Raw genomic sequence first — 12,426 nt, forward strand, 5'->3', positions numbered from 1 at the left:
TCTCCGATATTTATTCAGCTTGTATCCATTGCATGGTAAATACTTTAGAAGTTGTGTTAAACAACCTATTTCATACATCAAAATGAGTCTTCCTGTAATTAACAGAATCTTTCTGCATAGCAACAGAGCATAAAGCAGGTAAGGTATTTTCCAGTGTCACTTGTATGTTCCATTTTACCTTCAATTTACCTTACTGGGATTAGATATGATGAATATTAAATATCCCATTTTATAAATGGATGTAAATCTCTGTAGTAGTGTTAGAATGACCTTGGCAGCAGCACTGGTCTTGTGCATGTCTGTCTGTTACTTCGCTTGTCATCGTTCAGCCCTACTGTTCTGATGTTTTAATGTAATAGATGAAACATTGTTTTTTTTACTTTGATTATCATAAACACAAAATGGATTTCCTCTTGGGATTGTAGGCCATATTTAATAAATCGGGTAGGAAGAGTGCTGATGTGCTTTAATACACACTGTAGCAACTAGATGAGAGCTTTATAAATCTTTCTCGTCTGTTGAGGGACACGGGGGGGGGGGGGATTTACTAAAACTGGTGAATACAGAATATGGTGTAGCTGTGTATAGTAACCAATCAACTTTTAACTTCAGCTTTGACAATATAACCTAGAAGCTGGTTAGACAATATAACCTAGAGGCTGGCCACTATGCACAGATTCCCCAGTGCACCAATTTTAGTAAACCTCCCCCAAGATGTCTTGGGGAAGATTTACCTTGGAGTTTTACTGCCGCCTATAGGTGGATTGAATACTGAAAAACTATAGGTTAACCCTGGGCAACCCCTCCTACTACCAGCATGCATCAGTCTTTTATTAGCATCCTATGAGGATGGATGACTTCAGCCCTGCTGTGTAAAAGACTAACCTATTTTTACTAGTACCAGTTTATTTGTATTAAGTTTTCTTCAATTAAGACTCTTCTCCACATCACTGCTAGAACTGGTCTCTTAGATTGCAGCTTTCTAGTTTGGCGGTCCTTAGCAAGGCTTTTTGAATAGTTGAAAATTACCTTCTATTACTGGGTTCTTTCCAGACTAATTTCTGCCAAAAAGTTAACTGCAGAATGTTTTCCAGGTCCAGAGACACCGGCATTTCCTCATCAGTTGCCCCAAACTGATGGGGGCCTTCAGCTCGCACTCATGGCTTTGGGCTGCTCCTTCCCCTGCATTTTCTGTATCTGAGTCAACTGCAGCCTTAGTAATCTCTGAACCATCGACTACAGACACTCTTGATTTGGAGCCGATCCAGTCTCCTGCTATTACTTCCAAGTTAATAGACGGTTTCAGCATTTATTCATATGGCAAGCATAATTCTGAAAGTAGAGAATCATCCTGTTGCTACTACCAGTGCTGTTTCCAGTTTGGGGTCTTTTAGAGCCCCTAGAACTGAAAAGACTTTGCCATTGCACCTACTGTTCCAACGCTTTCTCTACAGAGATTGGAAAAACCCAGACAAGCTGAATAAAATGAAAGTCCTGCAAGCTACTAAGTGAACAATGTTATCTGAAAGGGTTAAATTCTAAGCTGCTGATACTGCCCACACTCTCATAAATGTGCCATACGAATACAATTCTAAAGAGTACCACGCTAATTAGAAGTGTTATAAATTTATATTTATTTTTATTATATTTTTTCTTTATTATATAAAGTATTATTTCTCTATCGTTCATTGACAGACGCAGCTCCATATTCTTCTTAACCATTGGGTTATGCTGCCCCCTACAGGAGTAGGACACTAGGCTGGAAAAAACTTTAACACGCCTATGGGGCAGTCCCTGAGGGCATACACCCACTCACTCTGCTATAGGATAGTTTGTTTCTGCCTAGTTTAGAAGCAGGACCTAGTTCCCTGCTGGGACTTCGGTCTTAGAATGTTTTTTTTAGCTAGTTATGTTTCTGAGAGAACTACAATCAACCACCGGACTGAGCGTCGGACTGGATATTCTAGATCCTTAAGGTCTCCCAGTCTGGTCAGCAAGCGTGTGCAGGTTACAGGTCCATGCTAGGCCTCGCCACGACGGAGCCCCAATGGACAGGGGCTGGCCCATGAGTGAAACATTTCGCCGGGATGCACACAATCTGGTTCGGCCTGAGTCGCAGCATACTCCTTGGCCGTCAGCACCCCCTTTTCCAAGATTGCTAGGTAGTCTGCTCAGAGTGGTGCCCATCCGGTCCATGGTGTGGTAAGTAGTATCCCCCTCCCCCTTTGTCGGCGATCTCCTCTGCTTGTTATGTTCTCAGGGTGAGCTTAGCATACAGCAACTCTGGGTCTGCGCCCCGCACTTCAGGTGCTCTGCAGTGAGGATGATTCCCTTTTTACTGCACATGCGCATGCAAGGGCGCTGGTGGATGCACTGATTGCATCGGTGCAGAAAAGTGTAACATGGGTGGTGCCGATCCCCCTCGGGGCCCGCAGATCCCCTTAAAGCGGCAAAGGTACTCCCTTTTCCCGCCTACTGTAACAAAATTGATCGCAAATCAGTGGAGTTGTTCTAAACGCAATAATGATAACCACGCATGGTATGGCTGAAAAGCTGGTCTGCGGACCAGGCTTCTAAATGGGCTCTATCAGATCTCCCCTTTATGGGGAACTGCCTTTTTGGGTCTTCGTTGGATGAATTGATCAAAGGACTCACAGGTGGTAAGAGTACTCTTCTTCCTCTATCCGCTAATGCAAGTCACCGCGTAGTAGACGGGGCCCTTATTTTTCAGCACACAGGCGGCCCCGTCGTGCCTCCGGCACGCAGCCTAAAAGACCTAAGCCATTTGGGTCATCTGAGAGTTCCAAGAAGATGTGGTCAGGCAAGCTGAGAACAGGCCCCTCCAGATCTTGAAACAAATGTCCGTTCTGCATGAAGGGACGCTCTCGCCCCTATTCTGGGGTGGAGGGACGTCTTTGTTTTCTGTACGGAACTAGGGACCTCCTTGATTTAGGACAAATGGGCCCATGAGCTGCTCCGATCGGGTTACAAGATCGAATTCGAGAACTGAAGTGGATCAGTCAGCACAGGGCTCTGTTAGACAACTAGTCTCTTGTAACCAGGCATTATAGTGGTGCACATTGATCCTGAACCTTCAGAAATCAGCATAGGGACAGACTTGTTTGGAGTAACTGGTTCTAATCCCAGACACTGCTCAGACCAGGGTCTTTCTCCTACAGGTGGAATTGTGGTCCAATATTTGAGTTCTCCAGTTCATTTTGCATTCGTTTTGGACCTGATGGTAGCCTGCTTCTAGGCAATCCCAGTTTTAATCCAGACCTCAACAACGCAACATTCTCTCATCACGGTCCAATTGATTCGAATCCCTGGACAGATTATTTTTATTTCTCCCCAAGCACTCCTGTTTTTTTGGAAGGATGGATGCCAGCCTCTTGTGGAGCAGTCCTGTGCACCTTGTTGGTACAGGGGAACTTGATTGTTAGGGGAGTACTGATCAAGATCCAGGAGCTGAGGGTCATTTGGTTGTCTCTGCAGGGCTGGACCATCCTGCTAAAGGGTCACCTGGTGCAGATTTACTTGGATAACACCATAAATGTGGCACACATTAACCATTAGGAAGTAACTAGATATATTTACATAGCAAGAGATGTACAGTGCCTTGCGAAAGTATTCGGCCCCCTTGAACTTTGTGACCTTTTGCCACATTTCAGGCTTCAAACATAAAGATATAAAACTAATTTTTTTAGAAGAATCAACAAGTGGGACACAATCAATCATGAGGTGGAACGAAATTTTTTGGATATTTCAAACTTTTTTAACAAATAAAAAACGGAAAAATTGGGCGTGCAAAATTATTCAGCCCCTTTACTTTCAGTGCAGCAAACTCTCTCCAGAAGTTCAGTGAGGATCTCTGAATGATCCAATGTTGACCTAAATGACTAATGATGATAAATAGAATCCACCTGTGTGTAATCAAGTCTCCGTATAAATGCACCTGCACTGTGATAGTCTCAGAGGTCCGTTTAAAGCGCAGAGAGCATCATGAAGAACAAGGAACACACCAGGCAGGTCCGAGATACTGTTGTGGAGAAGTTTAAAGCCGGATTTGGATACAAAAAGATTTCCCAAGCTTTAAACATGCCAAGGAGCACTGTGCAAGCGATTAATATTGAAATGGAAGGAGTATCAGACCACTGCAAATCTACGAAGACCTGGCCGTCCCTCTAAACTTTCAGCTCATACAAGGAGAAGACTGATCAGAGATGCAGCCAAGAGGCCCATGATCACTCTGGATGAACTGCAGAGATCTACAGCTGAGGTGGGAGACTCTGTCCATAGGACAACAATCAGTCGTATACTGCACAAATCTGGCCTTTATGGAAGAGTGGCAAGAAGAAAGCCATTTCTTAAAGATATCCATAAAAAGTGTAGTTTAAAGTTTGCCACAAGCCACCTGGGAGACACACCAAACATGTGGAAGAAGGTGCTCTGGTCAGATGAAACCAAAATCAAACTTTTTGGCAACAATGCAAAACATTATTTTTGGTGTAAAAGCAACACAGCTCATCACCCGGAACACACCATCCCCACTGTCAAACATGGTGGTGGCAGCATCATGGTTTGGGCCTGCTTTTCTTCAGCAGGGCCAGGGAAGATGGTTAAAATGAATGGGAAGAAGGATGGAGCCAAATAAATACAGGACCATTCTGGAAGAAAACCTGATGGAGTCTGCAAAAGACCTGAGACTGGGACGGAGATTTGTCTTCCAACAAGACAATGAACCAAAAGCAAAATCTACAATGGAATGGTTCACAAATAAACATATCCAGGTGTTAGAATGGCCAAGTCAAAGTCCAGACCTGAATCCAATCGAGAATCTGTGGAAAGAACTGAAAACTGCTGTTCACAAACGCTTTCCATCCAACCTCACTGAGCTCGAGCTGTTTTGCAAGGAGGAATGGGCAAAAATTTCAGTCTCTCGATGTGCAAAACTGATAGAGACATACCCCAAGCGACTTACAGGTGTAATCGCAGCAAAAGGTGGCGCTACAAAGTATTAACTTAAGGGGGCTGAATAATTTTGCACGCCCAATTTTTCAGTTTTTTATTTAACAAAGTTTGAAATATCCAATAAACTTTGTTCCACTTCATGGTTGTGTCCCACTTGTTGATGATTCGTCACAAAAAAATACAGTTTTATATCTTTGTTTGAAGCCTTAAATGTGGCAAAAGGTCGCAAAGTTCAATGGGGCCGAATACTTTCGCAAGGCACTGTAGATCACATCCTGTCCTGTGCACTTTATGTTCCAGCCTTGTCCACTGTGTACATTGCAGGCTTGGACAGTTCAAAGGCAGACTACCTCAGCTGGTAACATCTGGACCTTGGGGAGTGGTCCAGGACCTATATTGCAGGTTGGGGATGCAGGATAGGGACCTCCTGGCATCTAAGTTCACCAAGAAACTTGACTGATTTGTCTCTGGGTCAGGAATCCTGTGGTGGAAGAGAAGGATACTCTGGTGGTTCTGATGGGATTTATGCCATTTCTTCCCAAAGCATCTTCAACTGCTTTGCAGGTTCAAGATTGTGTGCATCCCAATTTTATCCTCATCGTTTCAGACTGGCCCAGGCAGATGTTAGTACGCTGTCTTGGTAAGAATCTTGGTAAGTTAGATGCTCGATGGGCTTTGCTAGATCATTAGGCTCTTCTGTCTTAAGGATAGATTTGCTTTCATGCTTCACATTTGCTGGCTGTAATGGCATGGCCATTAGCGAAGTCCAGGTTTTAAGAGACAGGCATCTCTGTATCTGTGATTCCTACAATATTAAAAAATAGGAAGGCTGCTTTACCCCCCCCCCCCCCCAAGTCTATCATTGGACATGGAAGGTATTCTTCACTTGGTGGAAGTCTTGTGGTTTCCAACCTAGGAGTTTTACTGTGAGATTAATTCTCTTCTTCTTGCATCTGACTCTGGACCAGCATTTGTCTTTCACTCTATTGAAGGTCAGGTTTTTGCTCTTTCTGTCTTGTCTTAGAGACCATAAACCCTTTTGTACAGGGAGTTCCCCCATGTAGCTTCCACTGTCACTCCAGTATCTGCATCTGGTTCTTTCTGCACTTCAGAAAATGCTTCATTTAAACCATTAGAGGCATTCCTCCCTCTAGCCTCACTCAGATGAGTGTTCCCTGTGTCAATCAAAGCTCTCTGCAAGGGGGGCGTGGCCGGGATGTGAAGCTGAGCGGACGTGCGGCGCCAGAGCTCCGATCCTGATCTCATCCTTTCTCTCTCCGAGCTTCCCGATCATCCTCGGCACCCTCTTTCTTCACCCTGGGTCCCCCCCAAGAAGTCGAGCGGTAAGCTGCGGGCCTCTCCGCTATCTCCTGGGAGGCTCCGATCCTCGGCTGTACCCGCTTCTTCTCCCTGTCCCCAGAGACGACCGGCGGGCATCTTGGACACGAGGCCTCCTCTCTTCAGCATGTCCGTCAGCACCCAGACGGAGGCAGGCTCCAGCCGGCAGCAGGATCCCTCTCCATCGGACATCCTGGAGGCGATCAAAGTATGTAAAGACACCCTGACGGTTAAGATTGATTATCTGGCTACGGATATCAGCCTTATTAGACACGACTTAGATAAATTCCACTCGCGAGTGTCTGAGGCGGAGGACCGCATCTCCCGTTTGGAAGACACTACCAGAGATGATTCCAGGGATATTCATGCATTACAGCTGCAAGTGAAAGCGCTCCAGGACAGGGTGATAGACACAGAAAACCGCCTGAGGCAAAACAACATTCGCATCCTGGGGCTGCCGGAGCGACCTGCTGAATTCGCGGAAGCCTTCCTACCAAAGCTGCTGGATCTCCCTGACATGCCCCGCCTACCTTCGTGGTGGAGAGGGCCCATAGGGTTCCCCCGGCCCCTCCAGTTCCGGGGGCGCCTCCCAGGCCGTTCCTGCTGCGGCTGCTTAACTACCGGGACCGGCTTTTGGCGGCGGCTCGTTCCAAGAAAGAACTCATCCTTCTGCCCCTGTCTCACTTCTGATTCCCCCCTCCCTATTTGTGCCTTGATGGATGCCACTACTCATCTCTGACTGTTTCCTGGTAACTCACCGTTATGGAGCTGGTTTTGGACGCCGGGTTGCACTGTGACACTTTGGGTTTTTATTTGCTGGTCCTCCTTTGTTTTTGATCCACGCCATTGTGCTGCCTACCCAGGCCCTCCACTTTGTTTAACTTTTTTCCGCCCCCCCCCCTCAATTGCAACGGCAGCTCTAGGGGGGTCAAAGTCGGCTCACTCCCGAGGTCTATGATTTAGATCTAGCGGGTGCACTAGTTCCAGTGATGTTGTTTTTTGGGGTACAGGCCGCCCCCCAGCTCCCCCCGGGGGGTCTTGGTTCCCCCCCCGGTTCTTTTTTTCTTTTTGCGGGGGATGCTGGGGCCTGGCAGCATAGGCATTACGTGCCTGGGTATATTTGCTGTTATCTGTATTTCTCTGTTTGCTGTTTCAAGGTTTGTGTGTGCGGTGCTTGGGTTCGACTGGTCTTGCTGCTCCCCAGATGCTGATTCCTGCGGGGTCCCTCCCCATCTTCACCTTCCGTGGTTATGGCCTCAAGTGATCCCCAGTCCTTCTCCATCATATCTTGGAATGTTCGAGGCCTTAATTCAAAATTTAAAAGAGCACTTATGTTTCAGTACCTGTCCACCCATAAACCTTCTTTCTCTATCGCTCATTGACAGACGTAGTCCTCGGTGATACAGCACCTTCGGGTTATGTTGCCTCCACAGGAGCAGGACTAGACAGGAAATAAAAATGCTCTGGCCACACCCCAGGGGCAGTCCCCGAGGGTATATCCTCTCTCTCTCCGCCACAGCAAATCAGTTTTTTTCTGTCTAGTCAGGACCTAGATACCTTGCTGGGATCTTTGGTCCTGGCAAGATTTTTTTCTTAAAAAGATTTTTTAGACAGCTTTTTTCTCCAGTGTTCCTGTGAGATCTTCAAGCAAGAAAGCTGAACTGGGCGACGGGCTGGATGTTGAGATCCGGTGGTCACCCCAGTTCAGCCTACGAGCGCGTGCAGGCCATAGCTCCGCGCTGGGTCGGCCGCGACATAGTCCCACTGGGGGACTGACCCCGCGAGTTAAACGTCTCGCTGAAACGCCAAGGACCATGAGTCACGGCGTCCATATTGGTCGACAGCCCTCCCGCTCCGGTGGAGAGGGGTACTGTCAGGAGTTGGTGCCCGCCTGGTTCCGGTATGGTGAGTAGTATGTTCTCCCTTTTCCCCTGACGGGTCTTGTGGTGAACGCGGGCCCCTCTCTGTATGGTAAGATAGAGTCCCCCTCTATCCTATAACATGGCACAGATCCCCCTACTTTGAGTGTGATTTTATGTGCAAAAAGCCAGGAGGCTTGGTTTGGGAGCTAACAATCTAATTGTATACATGTTAAAAAGATTGTAATCAGTGGCAGTATGGGAATCTTACTGTGATAATAATAAAGTACCTACCAGTCAGAAGCCACGGACATGTAGACTGCCTTCCTAGTCAAATCTCCAGCAATAGCAGGCCTTCCGAACGGCCATGCGGTCCGCCAGGGCCGGTACCGCCAACCACGCCAAATCCCCATGCAGAGAAGGTGTTGTGTGCTCTGCAGCACGCCACTATTCGGTATAGGCCGCCGCCATTTTTTTTGCTGGATCGCACGAGCCGCCATTTTGGCGTAGCCTCGTGTCTCCAGCATGGGGGCGGCCATGTTTGAGGTGATCCAAACACCTCGTGGAGCTAGGGGAGGCGCCGGAAGGCGTGCAGAGGGGCGGAGCCGCCTCCTTTCTTCCTGGGCAGCCAGCCAAAAGACTTCCTGTTTGTGAAGACAGCGCTGTAACCTGTTGCAGTTAAACTCTGAGCATCAAGTGGTGAGCCCTGGGGGTCTATCTCTCTCTCTCTCGATCGATAGGGATCCCTAGCAGGTAACACTAAGGGGCTTTTGTGGCGCTGGGGGTCTGAAAAAAAAAAATTTTTTTTATTTAATTGAATTGTATTATCCGGGAAGTTACTGGAATAATCATGGACCCTGCCACACAAATTCCCCCACCTGTTTCCCTCGAGGGGGCCACGGGACCCGCCGGTGCACAGAGTATGGATGCATTTACAGCAGTTTTGGAGTCTTTGGTGGCTCGGGTGGAGGCAGCCTGTCAGGGACGGGGGTCAAGGAAGCGACCCCCGCCTACCCCTATATTATCTGACACCTCTGACTCAGATTCAGAGATGGTCACTGCAGCTGCAGGTCCCTCTGCAAGGGCTGTTACCTCAGGTAAAGCTCCCTCAGACAGTGAGGAGGACGTTCCTTCTCCCGCTATAATTCAGGAAGAAGCATTGGTGGACGCACTAGTTGTGGCAGTGCGGGAAACCTTAAGACTTGAGGTTTTACCGGCAGAGGCAACTGAAACAGAGATTCCCTTTGGTACTAACAAGCCCATCAAAACGGTGAAGGTTTTTCCTGTACCCAAGTGTTTTGGTAATAAAATTAAAGGAGAATGGGAGCATTCTAAGCGTACCTTTACGATTTCCAAGCGTATTGCTAGACGCTATCCATTTGAGGAATCCTTCATTAAGAAATGGACGGTACCACCAGTGGTGGATCCACCTATTTCCAGGCTGAATAAAGCCACGGTTATCCCAGTGGAGGACACTTCGCTTCCATCTTTCGATCCACCGGATCCTTAAAGGACGGAGTCCCGCACTATCTTCTCCCTGATAGGGTCAGCATTTAGACCAGTAATTGTTATTGGTCTTGTTTCCCAGACACTAACGGAATGGGCGAGATTGGTACGCCAAGACCTAAGGGGAAAATATATCCCCCAGGGAACATCTGATTTGATGGAACAGATTATACAAGGGCTACAGTTTGTCTGTGACGCAGCCTTGGATGCTACCCCCCTATTAGGGCATGCATCTATGTCAGCGGTAATCCTCAGACGTGTGCTGTGGTTAAAATGCTGGTCAGCTGACCTAGGTTCCAAAAAGACCTTGACGAATCTCCCCTTTCAGGGGAATCGTCTATTTGGGGCCACCCTAGATGAAATTATTAAGGATGCCACTGGGGGCAAGAGCACTTTCTTGCCACAGGCTGCTAAAGCTAAGGGACCTCGCAACAAGCGAGGACCTTTCTTTACCGCCCATAAAGGGTTCGTACGCCCGGCTGGAACAAGCGGGAAAGGCAAGACTCCTCCAGGAGGGTTTAAGAAAGGCTGGTCGGACAAACAGAGGACCGACTCAGCCAAACCCGAAGCAAAGGATTACACAGCCTGAAGGTGCGCCCCCACCCGGGTTGAGGGTGGGGGGACGTTTTCACCGGTATTCAGGACATTAGATCGAGCATCGACTACTACTACCGGTGCGATTCTTCCCTTCCAACATTTAAGTACTACAGGGAGCGGTAGTCACCGTTCCCTGAATAGATCTTTTCCTTTACCTTTTCCTAAGATTAGTCTCTATTCCCCACAGGAATCGGATCTGGTTGACCAGACAGACCAAGAAGCCTCTAGCCGGGTGACTTCGGTCCCTGAGGTTCAACCAGAAAAGATCACCCTTCCTGATAGGAATCAGGTATCTGATAAATGTGTGGGAACAGAAAACGACCAGACTTTCTCGGATGGTCGGGGCCAGATAGCTCTAGGGACGCCTGGTTCAGATCCAGTCAGCGCCAGTGGTCCTAGAAATTCTAGGCTGGCCTCGTCAAGCCGGCCTGGCCGACTTGGACATGCTAGTCGCAGACGTTCCGTGGGAACTTCGTCTCAGGGAATGTCTGTGGTCTCAAGGACCAATTTACCATCGTGCTTTACAGTCGCTGGTTTTAATGGCCTGACCATTGAGACCCAAGTACTGAAGGACAGAGGGTTGTCAGCTTCAGTCATTCCTACCCTTATTAAAGCAAGGAAAGCGACTTCCAGCAAGGTCTATTATCACACATGGAAGACTTATATTGCGTGGTGCGAATCTTTAGGATTTCCTCCACGTACCTATTCGGTGACTCGAATATTGGCTTTTTTGCAAAAAGGGGTTGAGCAGAAACTAGCCTTGAGCACCATCAAGGGTCAAGTTTCAGCATTAGCAATCTTCTTTCAGAAACCTTTAGCTACCAAGTTCTTGGTGCGGAATTTCATCCAGGGGGTGCGGCACCTGGCTCCACCAGTCTGCGTGCCCTTACCGCCCTGGGATCTTAATTTAGTTTTGTCGGTTCTACAGAAACCTCCCTTTGAAAACATCAGGGAGATTCCCTTGCTTACTTTATCCCAGAAGGTGGCCTTCTTGGTGGCTATCACTTCTGCTCGCAGGGTGTCAGAACTGGCTGCATTATCATGCCAGTCCCCATACCTAGTGATTCATAGGGATAAGGTAGTACTTCATCCTAAGCCATCCTTTCTTCCTAAGGTGGTTTCAGATTTTCATCTGAATGAAGATATTGTACTACCTTCCTTGTGTCCTCAGCCCAATCATCATCGGGAACATGCGTTGCATTCCTTGGATGTGGTTCGGGCAATCAGGGTATACCTGAAAGCTACGGAATCATTCCGTAAGACGGATTCACTTTTTGTGATCACGGATGGCCCCAGAAAGGGGTTGCCTGCATCTGCCGCGACTATTGCCAAATGGATTAGACAGACGGTGGTACAGGCTTATTCTATTAAGGGTCAGAGTCCTCCGTTCCCTGTTAGGGCGCACTCCACTCGAGCGCTCAGTACTTCCTGGGCCTTTCGCCATCAGGCGTCAGTGGTCCAGGTATGTAAGGCGGCCACCTGGTCGTCGGTACATACCTTTACAAAATTTTATAAAATTGATGTGATGGCATCGGCGGATGCCTCATTTGGCCGCAAGGTTTTGCAGGCCGCAATTTGAGGAGACCGGTGGTCTACCTCGAGGGTTTTTTTCTGTTTGAAAAATTTCTTTTTGTTGAGTCTCATCATTAAGGATGAGCATTGTAAACTTCTAGTTGGCACCGGTTGGGCCTTCTAGATTGGGATTTGATTTCCATTTTCCCACCCCTCATTTGTGATACTGCTCTGGGACTTCCCGAAGGTGCTGTATCACCGTGGACTACGTCTGTCAATGAGCGATAGAGAAAAATGGATTTTTGTAAAATCTTACCGTAAAATTATTTTCTCTTAGCTCATTGACAGACGTAGTCCCCGCCCCTCTGTTTTTGAGTTGGGTTGGGTTAAATTCTCTAAGCACTGCTTTTGTGACATAACTGATTTGCTGTGGCGGGGAGAGAGAGGATATACCCTCGGGGACTGCCCCTGGGGTGTGGCCAGAGCATTTTTATTTCCTGTCTAGTCCTGCTCCTGTGGAGGCAACATAACCCGAAGGTGCTGTATCACCGAGGACTACGTCTGTCAATGAGCTAAGAGAAAAGGATTTTACGGTAAGATTTTACAAAAATCCATTTATCGTGATCCTACAGGAAACGCATCT

The sequence above is a fragment of the Pelophylax lessonae genome, assembly GCF_965119305.1.
Source record: "Pelophylax lessonae genome assembly, chromosome: 4".
Taxonomy (NCBI): domain Eukaryota; kingdom Metazoa; phylum Chordata; class Amphibia; order Anura; family Ranidae; genus Pelophylax; species Pelophylax lessonae.